Source organism: Armigeres subalbatus, chromosome 3, assembly GCF_024139115.2.
Source record: "Armigeres subalbatus isolate Guangzhou_Male chromosome 3, GZ_Asu_2, whole genome shotgun sequence".
In the NCBI taxonomy this organism is placed as follows: domain Eukaryota; kingdom Metazoa; phylum Arthropoda; class Insecta; order Diptera; family Culicidae; genus Armigeres; species Armigeres subalbatus.
In genome coordinates, this window is record NC_085141.1 from 99,574,765 (window position 1) to 99,593,395 (window position 18,631).

The 18,631-nt window shown below is 43.7% G+C and overlaps 2 non-coding genes across 2 annotated transcripts; both read right to left on the minus strand.

Moving 5' to 3' along the window:
• Positions 1–13,276: 13,276 nt before the first annotated feature.
• On the minus strand, positions 13,277–13,348 carry Trnad-guc (transfer RNA aspartic acid (anticodon GUC)). The gene has a single exon. It is a non-coding gene; the product is annotated as a tRNA-Asp (tRNA).
• A 133-nt stretch (positions 13,349–13,481) lies between these two features.
• Trnag-gcc (transfer RNA glycine (anticodon GCC)) lies at positions 13,482–13,552 on the minus strand. The gene has a single exon. It is a non-coding gene; the product is annotated as a tRNA-Gly (tRNA).
• Positions 13,553–18,631: the final 5,079 nt, after the last annotated feature.

Below are 18,631 nucleotides of genomic sequence, written 5' to 3' on the forward strand. Positions count from 1 at the left end.
CGGGGAAAAAGCCGAATAGTGGCTTCACATTGTGGCCTTCCCTCGGAATCCGAGGTTAATGATGATTTCTTTTATGTAATAAGATTGGTGAGCGCATTCATTCGAAAACAGAGTGCGAACATACAAAAGCATGCAATGATTGATCTATCTTGAACTTGAGGTCGTTGTGTTACCGTAAAGGTTTCGAGATAAGGTTTGTTCACGACAAAATGTGGACACCAACCAACCAGCAGTGCAATTTAGAAAATACTTAAGCATACTTTAATTAATGACATGAGTGTATTACTTCTGCGTGAAAAATCTTCTTTTTTTGGGTGGAGATATCTGGTAGCTCAAATTGTCAAGACTGGGCCCGAACAGTCAAGTACGAGACACTGAAGACGGCCTTACTGTTGAGGTCGAAATACGTATCTGTCAATATACAATTAAGTGGTGGAATTTCAATGGGATTGTACAAACTCGTCTTATGACAAGTGAAGACATTCCACTAAAAAGCTCAAAATAATTTTCTTAATTCGAATCCAATCCAATTCCAACCCAAATCCAAACCAAATCCAATTAAATCCAAATACAATACAAATCCATTCCAAATCCGTACATTTAATCCAACTTTTAATTTCGCGTATAGTACACCATCAACCAGTTGCCATCAGCTAGTACTGCTAGCCTAAAACTCCAAACTAATCTTACGCATGATAAATTCGAACTTCCGAATAGTTTTGTAAAATCCGGCAACCCTATTAATTTGTCAAATTCCAAGATATCTGCTCCAACAGGTAATCCTGCTATGGGTACTAAGTCAGTACATTCCAAGATAAATTTCTAGAGAATATATTTGGCTTTACGAACAGTTTCGAACAGTACAGCATTGAATATTTCTCCATTTCTCTCAGATTTCGTTATATCATAGCTCAACTGGTAGTCTCTTGTACGTCGCCAAAAGTGGCTTCATCAAATCTAAATTTGTTTTAATCAAAATCAATACTCACAGGACTTTGACATTTTCTAGATAGCAAACCATTTTTCGTTGGTCTTCCATACGCATCTTGTAGTTTCACAAACTACAATACATATTTTTGGCCACTTTTCAGACACGCCTTATAGTTTTCTAAACCACAAACCATTTACACCGATCTTCCAGACGCGCATTGTAGTTGTGCAAATCACAAACCAATTTCTTACGATCTTCCAGTTATCTTTCAAACCCTCCACCTCAAATTTAGCAAACCACAAACCGTTTTCCCAGGGCCTTCGAGACGCGTCTTGTGATTTAGCAAACCACAAACCATTTTCCAACGGTCTTCGAGACGCGTCTTGTGATTTAGCAAACCACAAACCATTTTCCGACGGTCTTCGAGACGCGTCTTGTGATTTAGCAAACCACAAACCATTTTCCGAGGGTCTTCGAGACGCGTCTTGTGATTTAGCAAACCACAAACCATTTTCCGACGGTCTTCGAGACGCGTCTTGTGATTTAGCAAACCACAAACCATATTTCGACGGTCTTCGAGGCGCGTCTTGTGATTAAGCAAACCATAAACCATTTTCCGACGGTTTTCGAGATGCGTCTTGTGATTTAGCAAACCACGAACCATTTTCCGACGGTATTCGAGACGCGTCTTGTGATTTAGCAAGCCACAAACTATTTTCCTACGGTCTTTGATACGCGTCTTGTGATTTAGCAAACCACAAACCATTTTCCGACGGTCTTCGAGACGCGTCTTGTGATTTAGCAAACCACAAACCATTTTCCGACGGTCTTCGAGACGCGTCTTGTGATTTAGCAAACCACAAACCATTTTCCAACGGTCTTCGAGACGCATCTTGTGATTTAGCAAACCACAAACCATTTTCCGACGGTCTTCGAGACGCGTCTTGTGATTTAGCAAGCCACAAACCATTTTCCAACGGTCTTCGAGACGCGTCTTGTGATTTAGCAAACTGAAATATATTACTCGTCACAATTAAACCACTTGAATTCAACTCACCTAATGAAATCAGCGACAGGATCGAAAATATAGACTGACAGGATCGCCAAAATGTGTGGCCCTAAATGGCCGGAACGAAGTTATGACAGCGACTCTCCGTGGATGCGTGTGCACGCCGCGGAGGTCTGACTAGAAGAGGCAAAGTCATGGCTTGCTGCTCGCCGATTGACACGCTGATGTGTGAATCTATTAACACACGCTTTTTACTCAAACCCCACAAAAGTCACGCCACATTACACGGTTAGAGGCCGCATCTCACCATTCTTAAATCCGCCCCACGCTCGCCAAGTCGTTTTGTACCTGTTCAGCCCACTTCGCTCGCTGCGCTCCACCCCGTCTCCTACCTGCCGGATCGGAAGCGAATACCATCTTTGCAGGGTTGCTGTTCGGCATTCTTGCAACATTCCCTCCTCATCGTACCCTTCCGGCTTAAGCTATCTTCTGGATACTGGTTTACCGTAGAGCTGGGTGAGCTCGTGGTTCATTCTTCGCCGCCACACACCGTCTTCTTGCACACCGCCAAGGATGATCCTAAGTACCCATTTCTCGAATACTCCGATTGTTTGCAAGTCCTCATCGAGCATTATCCATATTTCATGTCCGTAGAGGACTACCGGTTTTATCAGCGTCTTGTACATGACACATTTGGTGCGGTGCTGAATCTTTTTGACCGTAGTTTCTTCTAGAGCCCATAGTAGGCCCGACTTCCACAGATGATGTGCCTTCGTAACATTGTTATCAGCCGCTAGCAAGGATCCAAGGTAGACGAATTCCTCGACCACCTCAAATAAGGTATCCCCGTCTATCGTAACACTGCTTCCCAGGAGGGCCCTGTCACGCTCGGTTCCGCTAACAAGCGTGTAATTTGTGTTCGATTCATTCACCACCAGTCCAACTTTTGTCGCTTCACGTTTCAGGCGGGTGTACAGTTCTGCAACCTTTTCAAATGTTCTGGATCTGTTGAAAATCGTACACCAGCTGTTACACCCGGCTCTCCGCATGACACCTTCTAGCGCAATGTTGAACAACAGGCACGAAAGTCCATCACCGTGTCTTATCCCCCGGCGCGATTCGAACGCACCGGAGTGTTCGCCCAAAATCTTCACACAGTTTTGCACACCATCCACCGTTGTTTTGATCAGTATGGTAAGCTTCCCAGGGAAGCTGTTCTCGTCCTTAACTTTCCATAGCTCTACGCGGTCCATACTGTCGTACGCCGCCTTGAAATCAATGAACAGATGGTGCGGCATTTTTGAAGCATTTGCCGTACAATAAAGATCTTTCTTGTAGATAGGGCTTATAACCCCTTCCTTCCACTCCTTTGGTAGTTGTTCAGTTTCCCAGATTTTGACTATCAGTTTGTGTAGGCAAGTGGCCAGCTTTTCCAGGCCCATCTTGATGAGCTCAGCTCCGATACCATCCTTACCAGCTGCTTTATTGATCTTTAGCTGTTGGATGGCATCCTCAACTTTCCTCAAGATTGGCTGGTTTTCTGGTTGGCTTCCATCGTCCACTGAACTGACGTAGTTATCTCCTTCGCTGCCATGACTTTCACTGCCTGTACTCTCAGCGCCATTTAAATGTTCCTTGTAGTGATGCTTCCACCTTTCGATCACCAAACGTTCGTTTGTCAAAATTCTCCCATCCATATCCCTGCACATACCAGCTCGCAGCACGAAGCCTTTGCGGAATGTGTTGAGTTTCTGATTCCATCTCCTCGCACTCCGCTTCTTCTAAGCGGCGTTTCTTCTCCTGAGAAAGGCGGGTCTGCTGTCTCCGCTTCCGTCCAAAACGTTCCGCGTTCTACCGAGTACCTTGCTACAGCGCGACCGCTTGCGCTGCTTCGTTCTCCTCCAGAATCTGTCTGCACTCTTCGTCGAACCAATCGTTCCGTCGACTTCGTTCCACATACCCGTTCTTTGGGGCGTCGTAATGGCCGCGTATGAAGTGGCGACATCAGGTTGCTTCAGTCGCTCTAAGTCGTACCGCGGCGGTCGTCGGTACCGAACATTGTTGATGACGGATAGTTTTGGGCGCAGCTTAACCATCACCAGATAGTGGTCAGAGTCGATGTTAGCGCCACGATAAGTCCTGACGTCGATAATGTCGAAAAGGGTGCCGTCCATCAATCAGAACGTGGTCGATTTGTGATTCTGTCTGCCGTGATGATCTCCAGGTGTACCGATACGGAAGGCTGTGTTGGAAGTAAGTGCTGCGAATGGCCATATTCTTGGAGGCAGCGCAATCACTTAGTCGTCCTAGGCCGTTCTCGTTCGTCAGCTGGTGAGCGCTGAACTTTTCAATAGTAGGTCTAAACTCCTCCTCTTGGCCAACCTGAGTGTTCAAATCTCCTATGATGATTTTGACGTCGTGGCTTAGGCAGCTGTCGTATTCACGTTCGCTGCGCGTAGAATGCGTCCTTCTCATCATCAATACATCCGGATCCTTCGACAATTGCCCCAGGCATTCAATCTGGGATTCTTTAGGAATTCCTGTAGAAATTCCGCAGAATTGCCAGTAAACATTCCTGAGAATTTCGCGAAAAATCTTCGAATTTCTTGTGTAAATTCCATAAAATTTTCCGTGAAAGTTTCGAATAATTTCTTGTGAAAATTTCAAAGAATTTCTCCAGGAATTCCACCGAAAATTTATACAGAAATTATACCGAAAATGAAATCAACAATGGAATTTTCGGAGGAATTCCTAGATTAATTCCCAAAGAAATCCTGAAAGAATTCCGGTGAAAACTTCAAGATTTCCACCGGCAGTTCCTCCAACAATTCCTCCAGGATTTCCTACGAGAATTATTCTGGTAGTTCTATCGACAGTTCCTACGGGGGTTCGTCTGAAAATTCTTCCGGGAATTTCTCCAGAATTTCCTCAGGGAATTCATTCAGGCTTTCTTTCTGGAATTCATTTAGGCTTCTTCAGGAATTCATATAGAAATTCCTCCAAAAGCTCCTCCGAGAATTTCTCTGGGAGCTCCTTACGGAATTCTCCGGGAGGTCCTCTGATGATGATGATGATGGTCCAACTACATACACCTACAAAGGTTTCAGCGATTTGTGTATAAGATGAATTCTCCAATATTTATTTCCGAGAATTCTTCTGGTAGTTTCACTGGCAGTTCCTCCGGAGGTTCTTTTGAAAATTTTCCCGGGAGTTTCTTCAAAAATTCCTCCGGAAGTTCCTTCGAGAATTGCTCCGAGAATTTCACCGGCAATTCCTCCGGGAGTTTCTCCAGGAATTCCTCCGGAAGTTCCACCAGTCTCTTCCAGGAAATCATTCAGGCTTTTTTCTGGAAATAATTTAGGCTTTCATTAGAAAATTCCTCTCGAAGTTCTGCCGATAGTTTCTCTGAAAGAAAGCCTGAATGAATTCCTGGAGAAACTACTGGTGGAACTCCCGGAGGAATTTTCAGAGGAACAGCCGGTGGAATACCCGGAGTTGAATTTCTAGAGGAACTTCCGAAATCCCATTTCCCATGAAATTCCTGCCAAATATCCTCCAGGAATTTCCTGTGAAGTTCCAGTAGGGATTCCCGGAGGAATTCTTGGAAAAACTCCTTGAGGAGCTCTTGGAGGAACCCCCACAAGCACTTCCGAAGTAATTCTCACAAGGAAATCCTGAAATAATTCTTGCAGAAGTTCATGAAGGAATTTCTGGAGAAATATCTGAAGAAATTCCCGGAAAAGTAGCAGGAGGAATTGATGCAGAAATTCTCACAGTAAATCCTGAAAGTATTCCCAGATAATTGCTGAAGAAATTACCGGATGAATTCCAGGAGATTTGTTCTGAAGAAATTCCTGGAAGAACTCTGGGAAGATATCCTGGAGAAACTCTCAAATTAATTTCCGAATGAAATTCTGGAGTAAATTCCGAATAAAGTTTGGAAAGAATTCTAGGACAATTCCGCGGAAAAATTCCGGAGAAATTCCAGAAGGAATTCCTGGAGAATTACCTGAAGGCATTCCCGGGAAAATATCTGGAAGAATTTCTGGGGAAATACTTGGACTAATTACTAGAGAAATTCCTAAAGAAATTTCTACAGGAATTCTTGAAGGATGTTCTGGAGTAATTGCGGAAAGAATTCCAGAATGAAATCCTAGAGTATTTCGCTATTGAATTTATGGAGGTATTCCCGGAAAAATTCCTGAAAGTTATCCCGAAGGAATTAAAGGAAGAGTTTCTGGAGGAATGCCCGGAGAAGTTCCTAGAAGAATTTCCGAAGGAATTTCTTATAGATTACCAAGTCAAATTATGGAGCAAAATCGGAGGATTTCCGTCTTAATTTTCTGAAAAAACTTCTAGTGGAATTTTGGGAGGAAATTCCGTATGTATTCTTGAAGGAACTCTCGAATGCATTCCTGAAGGGAAGATTAGCCGAAGAAGTTTCTAAAAGTAAAACATGGAGAGAAGAAAAGAAATCTTTATGGAATTTCCTCATGAACTTCCTAAAAAAAATAGGGAGAGGTTTCTAGAGAAGGAGTTACAGTTACATGAGAAGGATTTTCGAACGATTTTCAGAGGAATTTGTGGATAACTTTCCGGACTTTCCCAGGGGAGCTTCTAGAATGATTTTAAGGAGAATTCTTGAGCCCGAAATGTTTCGAGTTGTTTTGAACTTTCATATATTATGGATCCTGGATACCCTAATAAGTTTTTGGGAATTTCAACCACCTATTTCTGAATATGATTGGATCGTTAAGTGCACATGTTTAAGAGAATTCATTTCAGTACCTGTTCAATCTTTCCACCATTTAGGGGGGGGGGGTCTGCCCCCTCTGGCTACGCCCTTATCCATTTCGGGGACGTTCGTGCCGCAACATCCTACCCCTCGTGCCGTCTTTGCACTGGTTCTCGGCACCATGTTCATTGCCGGCAACGCAACACGTCCATTGTTATCCGTTTCACTACGATCACCACGTCCAGAATCTCCAGGTTGCAAACCGCTCTTCGCTCCAGTATCCCAGATGACGACTCCACATCCACCTGTCTTACTACGCCGTCCTTTCCCTGAACCACGCGACCACGAATCCATTGGTTGCGAATCTTGCCCGCAACTACCCGAACCAATGCTCCTTCCTTGATAGCAGGAACGTCGATGAACCATTTTGATCGTCGAGATATTATTGGCAAATACTTAGCGATCCATCGTTTCCAAAACGAGTCCAGTTTGTTCTGGATCATCTCCCAGCTTCCTCTTAACGCCTTTATGTCATCTACCGGTGTTATAACTGTTCCGCCTTGGCTAGCATTGTCAGGAATGATTCATCGTCCATCTTGCGTGACTCTGGCAATGTTCCGAGAGCTGTCTTGACGGAGCGGACCATCCGCTCTCAACATCCACCCATATGTGGAACTGCCGGTGGATTGAACCGCCATTTTGTCTGAGCGTCCGTGAAAGTGCTACTCAAGGTAAGATTGACGTCTCGCAGTCCGTTTTCAAGCTCCCCACTAGCGCCTATGAAGTTTGTACCATTGTCAGTGTAGACTTCTTGGGGCGCTCCTCTGCGAGCGATGAATCATCGAACCGCCTTCTTACACGGGTCGGTTGTTAAAGAGTGCACCACCTCCATGTGTGTTGTCCGAACCGTTAGGCACGTGAAGATGGCTACCCAGCTTTTGGCTGCACTGCGGCCTACTTTGACTAGGTAGGGTCCAAAGTAGTCAATGCCTACAAACGTAATAGGTCGAAGGAATGCTGTTACGCAACACCGAGGATGTAGACTCATCTTTGGTTCATCTACTGGAATAGCTTTGAAAACTCGGCACCACTGGCAACGTTCGCTATGGCTCGGATTTGTGCTCGAAGTTTAGGATGGTACAATCGCTGACGATTTTCGGTCACAATCGTTTCATTGTTAGCGTGACTAAACTTTCGGTGATACCAATCTATCAGCAAGTTCGTGATCGGATGCCTTCTAGCTAGAATAATCGGAAACTTGACATCATATTTCACGCAATCGGCAGCAGCAACACGGCCATCTACGCGGTATCGGTGCAAGATTAGCTAGCGGGCTGCTTCGGCTTACTGGTTCTCTATCTTCCGGTTCTAGTTCCATATTGCGTCTCAATGTAGCTACGTCATCTGGATAACAATCCAACTGGACCAATCGCCAGAGATGCTTCTCCGCATCCTGCAGATTTTCGCTACTGATGTTCTCGGAATCCTCGTTCAGTCCTCCTTTGATTCGTTGCAAAGCCTTCTCGCTGAACCGGTAGATATACGCCACAGTCCGTAAGAGTCGCTCATATTTGGAAAATCTAGAGATGTCAATCATGGGAACTGACAAAATGTGACTGCAAACGTACGCTTATCTCAACTCGTCTTGTGTGTCTTCCACTATACTGAACCAGTCTACCGGCCAATCATCTTCTTCATTTGGTCCACGTATCCATCCGTCATCGGGCTTGCAGTTTGGACCTTTACCCCCTTTCGTAGCTTCGTCAGCGACGTTGGCCTTCGTTGTCAACCAACGCCATTCGCTAGTTCTGGATAGCCTCATGATCTCGTTGACTCTGAAAGCTACGTATTGCGTTTAACGGCGAGTGTCTGACTGGATCCAGAAGATCACGGTACTAGAGTCGCTCCAAAAGTACGTACGCCTAATCTTCACCGAATGACCGTCGGCCATTGCCTTTCGCAGGCGGGCAGATGTAAGTTGTAGTGGAGCTACTTTTGTCTTGGATGAGACTAATGTACAACGTATTTGTCCACGGTCTCGAACACGAAAATAGGCTGCAGAGGAGTATGCTTGTGCACTTCCACTCTTTCCAACGTTTGAATAGGTCGCCTGGGATCTGCTCGCCCTCCAAACATCTTGCAGCAGAATCTTGCCTTAAACAACTAGCGATCCTACTAGCCCCAATGGATCATAGATCTTCATAATGAAGCTCAGTACCTTCCTTTTTGTCGAAGCGATGTCGCTTACTATCCGTGTTCTGAACGTGAAGTAAAATAGATCTTCGCTTGGGAGCCATGATATACCAAGAACTCGCTCGAAACCATTCTGGCTATTCATGAAAAGGTCTTTTTCAGCAGCTGGACTCACTTCACCGATTGCTACTAGGAATGATGAGGATTGCGTATATGAAAGCCCGTCTTTTTGTGGACTTCAGTCACCTCCAATGCTAACTCGACTGCCTCTTCCTCCGTATCGACGTTCCTGCTATCAAAGAAATAGCATTGGTTCAGGTAGTTGCGGACAGGCGGATGTGGAGACGTTATCCGGGATACTGAAGCGAAGCGCGGTTTGCAACCTGACGGCAATTCTGGATGTTGGTGATCGTAGTGAAATGGATAACAATGGACGTGGTGACGTTGCCGGCAATGAACATGGTGCCGACGAACCAGTGCAAAGACGGCACGAGGAGGTGGATGTTGCGGTACAAACGTCCGTCGATTCGTGATCGAACGAACGTACAAACGACATACCCCCATCGCAGCTAAACCAAACGTAGACCCAATCGCAGGATTAGTCGATAGGGATGACAGAGAAAAGTCACCCGCACTCAAAAAGTCACTCACCTTCTCAAACGCAGTCTGGAAGCGCGACACATCCATGACCACAATGATCGGTATACACAAGTTTCTTTTTTTTTTGCTTTGTTACCACATGAACGTAACCTTTCGTTTCGAAGTCGGCCATCTGTTGTCGTACGCTTTCATAGAGCTGTGGATCTTTTTCTAGACGTCTCTCGAGACATTTTATGCGACGTTCGGCCATCGATCTACTGTCCGGGAAATCGATACAATCTTGCTTCCAAAGTAATCCGGTTTCAAAATTCCCGCTTTCCGTCCGTACTGTTGTCTCTTTGAGGATCCGGCGGGCTCGTTGTTCCTCACTGCCCTCCAAATTGGGAGCGACGGCCACTCCAAGGCTCTCTACCGAGAAAAACTCACGTACGTAGTCGTGCAGATCGTGGTCGATCGTATCAGCACAAATGTGCATTTGCCGATGTTGGAGTTTCCGTTCTCCCCCTCGTACGCGGCCACATACAACCCAGCCGATACAAGTCTTTGTAGCGATTGGTTCATGCTCGTTTCCTTCACGAAGCTTCATTAGGGTAAGCAGGTGCGAGTTACTCAATCCAATGAGCAGTCCAGGAACGGCCCTCTCGAAACTTTTGACAGGGAGATGGCGCAGGTGCTCGAACTCCTTTGATCGAAATCCAATGACTGCTGTGGCAACCCCAGATTCTTGACGGTGTACACGCAAGAAAATTGACTCCTTAAATGTATATGGAACGACACATACGTGGCTCATATTTTCATTCTCATTGATTTTATTTGTCCCTTATATCCATCATACTTGTGGCACATACCTTGTATGTGCGCTGGACTTAAATAAAATGCTTCATTGAATGTGCCCCGAGCATTCGCCGACCAACAGATCTGGTGGAGTCAAGTCAAACAAAAAATGGCGCTTTTAGATTTTAGTCGCGGCTGCTGCTGTTCCACACATTTCTACTGCGTTGGAAAAATGCGAGTTAGCATTCAATCCTATAGCTTCTTACTTTGAATTGGTAAGTAAATTAGGTATTATTATTATGAAGGAAGCGTCTATAATATATAATTGTACCCACACAGTGCTTCGTGAAAATCCGCCGATGGAGTTAGCTGCTGGTAAACAGGAAGCAATTCGGAATTATATCGTCCAATGTTTCTGTCCTGAAATATGCTGCTGATCCGGAGAAAGAGCTCCTGCCCCGGATGCTGGAAACAAAGAAACGTGTTTCCATTTTGCAGATCATGCAAAGCACAATCACCGTATTCACAATTTCGGTTTCGTCCTCATACTTCCGGATTGCCAGTAAATTGTTCCGAATTCCTCAGTAGCTGATCCAGAGCATCGAAGTGCTCATCGGGTTCAAAAAGTTTAACCATTAGCGTTAAGGCCCAAACACAATGTCAGCGGAACGGCAACGGAAACGGCAAATTTGACAGAAAATATATGAGCTAACTGTGAAATTTGCCGTTTCCGTTCCGCTGACATTGTGTTTGAGGCTTTACACTTTTATTTTTCATTTTCATTAATAAACATGCGTCTTGCACTCATTGAAATTTCTCTGTGTTTATATTATTCGTTCTTTCCTAAACGTATATTGCATAATAAAATAGTAAATATACAACAAAAACCAGCGATTGAAATGATTTGATAAATGAATATATTTCATTTATAGATTCTATCAAAAGTATGTGTCATCTTCATGAATGCCATTTACTACACTGATGAATTTGATGAAAATGAAGATTGGAGGTAATCCATTGAATTCACACATACCTTTCATAAGTTAAACCCCATTGCAAAAATCCATGTGGGTTTTCACATGAATCGAATGACCATTTTGTCTTGAGTGTACACTTCGGACAGACTGAAGCGTTTGTCGCTTCCGAGCTCCGAAATACTCAGCGTATCTATTTGCGTAGTTTCGATTTTCTTGTTGATTCTACTTGTCCAATGGATACACAAAGAATGGGCTCTGCCGGTTACTCCAAGTTCGTTCGCAATCGTTTGCTCCACGAGTGTTGCAAACGAACCATCATCTAGAAAGGCATAAGTGTTCACTACACCATTCTTTCCGTGCAATGTCACTGGCAGGATCTTTAATAACGTCGACGAAATCGGTTGACGGTGGATGGTGACAGTGGCCCGGTGGAAATCGCCGGCAGCTTCGTAGGAGCTTCATAGTGCAGAAGGCGATGATGGCATTTCTCGCAATCATTGATTCCACAAATCTCACCTTCACATAGCCAACGGTTATGGCATAATTTATTGTCCTTGACAACATTCCACCGACCGTCGATAAAAAGCTTCTTGAAGGCTGCACAACTTGCAGCAGTATGGTCGTAAACATTGCATATGGGACAGTGTTTAGTTGATCCGCCACGATTGTATTTATCGCTAGAGTCACTGCGCTTGAACTGCGGGCTGCAGTCGACGGATGAACAGCACAAACTTTGTCCTCAAGGTTTAGCCGCTGCTTCAACGAACTCCGAAAAGTTCAGCCCCGTAACATGCAGACATCGACAGGCTGATAAAATACGGTACATTACCACGTCCTGAAATTCCATCCAGAATTCCTATAGTTATCTCTTAGGAAATTCACCCAAAAATCCCTTCAACGGGTATTCATCCAGGAATTCCTCCACTATTTTCTCCAAGAATTGCTTATCAAATTTAGAAAATAAAGCAGAAACTCCTTCGAAAACTGTGACTGGAAGAAATTCTGGGGGAATTTGTCGAAGTCCAATAGTGTTATATACCAATCTTCTAAGCTCAATGATTTGAGACGGTGTGTGTGCGACCTTTTATCTCTTCAGACCTTTTGTTCCTTTCGTCCTTTTGTACTTTCGAGCTTTGATTGTAGAATATTTGATTCTTGTCATTGATTCTAGAATATTTTTAATGTCTAACAATGAATCTAAAGCCCCAAACGCAATTCAGCGGAACGGCGACGGAAACGGGAAATTTGACAGAAAATATTTGGGCTAACTGTCAAATCTGCCGTTTCTGTCGCTGTTCCGCTGTATGCTGTATTGCGTGACGGCCTTTAGACTCAAAAGTAACAAATTTATCCGCATTGCGCCCTATGTACCCTTCATAGCGTGTCTAGATTTTATCGTTAACAAACATTTAATTGGGTTTTCCCAGCAAGTGATAGTAATCAACATTTTTGACTAACAATTTCCGTTATGTTCAACAATTAACTTTCATAACGATTTGGAATAATTCCAAGAATAAATAATGTCATTATAAGTAGAATAGTTGTAAGGTAAATTAAGCAATTAAATGATGACGAATCATAATGATGTATGTTGCAACATATTCCATAACATAACAACAACTATTACTCGATAACTGCAAGCCCTGAGCATGCATCAGACGAGGGTTGCACTGCAGTTGTCGAACGTGCCCACGTTGAACCAGGTGAGAAAATCACCTCACTTGATCAGATGGACCATCCGACGAGTGCGTGGAGTCTCGAAGCCACAATCGAGTATGCGCTTCGACTTAAGACAAGTGGATTCGTTTGAGAAGAAACTGAAGGTGTTCCACTCGAGACGTTTAGACAACTGTTTATTTCGATTGGCTGTCGAAAGAGAAACATAAAAGATGATTCCTCAGCGCTGGCACTAATGATCACAAAATAAATACATTCGTGTAAAGTTTTCAGAGGAGTTTAGGCGCCACTGCGGTTTTCTCTGTTTCTTGAGGAGCTCTAACTCGACATAACACCTCTAGATATATATATTGTTGGGACGTTAAAAAAAAGATACTTTCCTCCCCGACGGGGAATTGAACCCCGGTCTCCCGCGTGACAGGCGGGGATACTGACCACTATACTATCGAGGATTGATGGTAATACTGAAGTTGAATGCCTACTTGAACGATGAAGCTGACAAACGTAAATACAAAATAGAAACATATTTTACTGAAAGCGAAAGGAGAAAAAATGTAGTCCTCTATATCGGCAAAATAATTTGATTGCATCGGCCGGGAATCGAACCCGGGCCGCCCGCGTGGCAGGCGAGCATTCTACCACTGAACCACCGATGCTTGTTGAAAAAACACTATAAATATTCTGACCCGAACACCAGAAAGTAACGATCAAACGATCAGTAGATCAAGATTGAGGGAACGCAATACGCATACGTTGTAAAGATTTGCGTATTCCTAACACATGTCGAACACACTTTTCTGCACGATTCTAGAGAATAAAAATAGCACAAAGTTACCTACACACACGTTTCCAAACGTAGGTAAATATAGACCGGGGTGAACAGCGAACCGGCATAAATAAAAATCACGGCTTTCGATTCCACTCGACTCATCCAACCCATCCAACCGAAGCGGTTTATAGATGTGTGAATAGAACGGCAACGAAAACGAGGCAAAACAGAAAAAACAAACTTCATCCCATACAACACATAAACGACGATGCTAAATTAAGTCCGAGAGATAAGATTTCCGATTGTATACACACATCCACGACGGCAAGCTCGAATCCATAACCGTTCTTGTGTAGGGTAGAAGAGCCGGCGGTAGTTTAGTGTGGCTCCGGCTTGGACTGCGGGAACAGTGCGCCAATCTCCGCCGGCTTGGTCCATTTGGAAGGGTATTGTTCAGATTGGAAGAGAACGACATGCTGGACTGTGGAGTGGACACACTGCTCGAAAGCTGTTTATGTCGTCGTCGTTGTTGCATCTCCAATGAAGCCAGAATTCTATGGAAGCGTTGTATCGATTTGCAGAACTGATGAATTATGGATGCGGTTTAACGACTTGTATGTGGTTCTTTCTTAAATAATTCAGTATTTGTGGAATATTATGTTTATCAGTTTAGCATAACACAAATTGATAAGGTTTGTTAGTTAGTTAGTTAGCCAAGTTCGTTAGTTCAAACAAAGCCTGGACTAACATTTAGAATTATCAGAATAACACCCTCGTCCAACTTTCAAATCGTAAAAAAATGAATGTACAAACCCAACATTCGCTATTAAATAAAATGGATGAAATTTGTATCCATGTAAGCCATTTACAACAAAACCTTATTGGATGTCCACTACAAAGCTTTTATGCGCATCGCTCCTGCATTTTTCTGAGAAATCTAATGCTTAGTAAGCATTGCTTACACAATCTCCAGCGGTTCTTCATGAAAGGCTTATTCAGTCCCGTGGTCGTCGTTTACAGAACCTAGTTGTTCCAGCTAACAGAACGTTATGTTATGGCAGTTCACTGTTCGTCCGAGGTGTGGTTTATTGGAATTCGTTACCGTCCGCGGTAAAACGTTCTACGTCGGAAGCAAGTTTCAAGAGAGGCTGCATCGATTTTTGGAACCGCCTTAGATAATTGATGTTACAAATAGTTAAATTAGTTAGTAATAATTATGTTTTATTAAGAAATTATGTTCGTTTATGTATCGTTTGCTAAATCGGAGGTAGTAATTATCAAAAAGATTTATATCTTACACTACTGGACAATAAATGAAATGAAATGAAATGAAATGATTGTATAGTTTACCTCCTTCAACATAGGTATAATAATACCCCAAGAACTACGCAAACAAGTTCTGTTATAATAATACTAAGATTGTAGTCATTGATAATTGTTTTTGAATCTTTATTAAACTGTTTTTTAAATGAGTATAAAGTTCATCACTGGTCATTGATAATTGATGAGATATTGATTACCAAATCAATACCAATACCCAAAGTTATGTTGAATTTGTAATGGCCATCTTAACTCCTGAAAATACCTCAATGCCATACTTACTTATTTGAGTGAAGTGCAATAAAAAATCATAATGATAGGAACGCAAAAGACGGAATTCTAATTGGGGGTAAAAAACAAGTTTTTCCTGCATTTCCAATTCTAACAGTTACTGCTAGACTAGTCAAGTTGAAGGTACAAAATTGAAATGGAAACGGTACGGAAATCCATTTCCTGTTCTAGCGATTGCTGGAACATGAGAAATATAGAAAAAGATACAAAGTAAGAGAATAAAATGCCATATGACTACCAAGCACACTTTTCTGAACACATTAGTTTTCAAATCCCAAATTACTGTAACTGACGAGACTTTTAAATCCCACATATCCTAAGATATCTAACAAAACTGGTTGTTTCATATATCACCTCCTAGTGGATCTAATCCACGCTAAACAGATATAGCGTAACTATTTTTTAGAAGTTTTAACCACTATAAGTTTAACACTTAAAATGCCAGAACGACACTCACCTTGTTCACATTGCTCGTTCTCTATAATGCGCTAACCGATTTTCATAAACTCGGGCTTTCCACAAAGGGAATTAGTAGGGCTCTCTAGGCGGGATTAGGTACATACCTACCATATATTGTCATATTTCTTAAAATCTTACCACGTGATATATCAAACTAATGTGACCAGCAAGCGTCCTGCGAAACGCGGGACGCCTATCTGTATTACGTCACTAACTTGAAAATTTACACGAAAGAAGTGCATTTCACGTAGATTTTGGCCCAACAAAATATTTAAAAATATTTGAGAGATCGTATAAATTAATATAACTTTGGAAAATTAAGTTGAAAAATGCAGTGTCCTGCGAAACACGAGACGTCTGGTCACATTAATCAAATCATGCCAGACAGAATGGGAAAACATCACAAATAACTGTAGATTGATATGCAATCTTTTTTTAGTAACATTAAACTTTCTTGAGTTCAGTTCGTCAGATTTACAATCATGTAGAAGCATAATGCATGTTCCAAACTAAGCTTAGGTCGTTCTGCTCGGAATAAAGACATCAAATGGTATATGTGAAGACTTTTCGTATTTCTCATAGTGACATTCCGGAATTCACGAAACTTTCTTATATTTAGGTGGTAAGGTCGACACAGTAACGGTCTCGAAATAGTTCATAACATATATCTAAAATCCTATTAACAGATCTTGGATTCTTGACCAGATATGTGACATTTTCAAAGCTCATAAACGCAAGGAGGGGCCCAGGTTATGAATATAAACAAGGTGAGTGTTGTCCTGGCCTTTTTAAGGACTAAACCACTATAGTACCGTCCACAATAGACGTAGAGGAGAGGGAAGAATCTAAGATTGTAAGACTGGCCATAATATAGTGTGAGGAAATAGGCTGAGCTGAGGGCGGGGAACATAAAAAATAGAGAAATATAATTTTGCTAATAGAAAAGTGTAAATGATCCATTCAACCTCCTTTAATGTTTTACTTAGTTTTTATGCGCATTATCCCACTTCAGGACGAACATCATCTCATCTTTCTCCGTCTTACGAATGCAGCCGTCTTATCCCAAACCAGAGAGTTTTTGAACTCCTCTCATGGGCCGCAACACATCTACGTAGCGCTTTGACGATATTAGGCTCGCCTTTGTCTCATCCACTTCTAAGTGCAGCTCGTTGCAGCTCCACATCTTAGCTTATTTGCTGTAGATCTTGCGGCCTCCCTTGAACGACATGGTTATGTCCATAATGTCCATGAACACGTCAATTTTTGGGAGCACGCCCCTCTCCGCACGGTCAGCACGTTTTATATGATCTTTGTATTTGTATTTGTCAGAGTGACCCCGTCCATTTTCCATTCTGCGCGCACATCCTCCGACTCACCATCTTCTTCTCCACCGTTCATCGGTGGACGCAGGGTTGAGCTTGCTAGGACACTCTTATTGGACCCATCTTATCGCTACCTTCACCTCCTGCACGTCATATTAGAGGCTTCAGTGCGGGAATGTTGTTTTGCTACTTCGTACTACGGTCTCCAATTAGCTTTGCGAGCATAGGCGTATAAATGACAAGTTCGATGGCGGTCTAGGCTGTTTTCAGGTGGGAAATATTCTCGAAACCCTGGGCATAGTGTAAACTTTGCAATTCAAATAAAGTTTATACATCAGGCTTCCCATGAAACTTTGAGGAATTTCGGAAACTACCAAACCTCTTCAAAGAAGGGTTCCGAGCATCTTGAAAGGAGGCTTCCGAGCCTCTTAAAAGAAGGCTTCCGAGCCTTTTGGAAGAGGGCTTCCGAGCCTCTTGAAAGGTGGCTTCCGAGCCTCTTGAAAGAGGCTTCCGAGCCTCTTGAAAGGAGGCTTCCGAGCCTCTTGAAAGGAGGCTTCCGAGCCTCTTGAAAGAGGCTTCCGAGCTTCTTGAAAGGAGGCTTCCGAGCCTCTTGAAAGAGGCTTGAGCCTCTTGAAAGAGGCTTCGAGCCTCTTGAAAGGAGGCTTCTGAGCCTCTTGAAGGTGGCTTCGAGGCCTCTTGAAAGAGGCTTCCGAGCCTCTTGAAAGGAGGCTTCTGAGCCTCTTGAAAGGAGGCTTCCTGAGCCTCTTGGAAGGAGGGTTGGGAGCCTCTTGAAAGGAGGCTTCCGAGCCTCTTCAAAGGGAGGCCTGAGCCTCTTCAAAGGAGGCTTCTGAGCCCCTTCAAAGGAGGCTTCTGAGCCTCTTCAAAGGAGGCTTCTGAGCCTCTTCAAAGGAGGCTTCAGGCCTCTTCAAAGGAGGCTTCCAGGCCTCTTCAAAGGAGGCTTCTGAGGCCTCTTCAAAGGAGGCTTCCAGAGCCTCTTCAAAGGAGAGGCTTCCTGAGCCTCTTCAAAGGAGGCTTCTGAGCCTCTTCAAAGGAGGCTTCCTGAGCCTCTTCAAAGGAGGCTTCCTGAGCCTCTTCAAAGGAGGCTTCAGGCCTCTTCAAAGAGGCTTCTGAGCCTCTTCTAAGGAGGCTTCCGAGCCTCTTCAAAGGAGGCTTCAGGCCTCTTCAAAGGAGGCTTCCGAGCCTCTTGAAAGGAGGCTTCCTGAGGCCTCTTCAAAGGAGGCTTCCTGAGCCTCTTCAAAGGGAGGCTTCTGAGGCCTCTTCAAAGGAGGCTTCCTGAGGCCTCTTCAAAGGAGGCTTCCGAGCCTCTTGAAAGGAGGCTTCAGGCCTCTTCAAAGGAGGCTTCGAGCTTCTTCAAAGGAGGCTTCTGAGCCTCTTCAAAGGAGGCTTCCGAGCCTCTTGAAAGGAGGCTTCCGAGCCTCTTCAAAGGAGGCTTCCGAGCCTCTTCAAACTTGAAAGGAGGCTTCCGAGCCTCTTCAAACTTGAAAGGAGGCTTCCGAGCCTCTTGAAAGGAGGCTTCCGAGCCTCTTGAAAGGAGGCTTCCGAGCCTCTTGAAA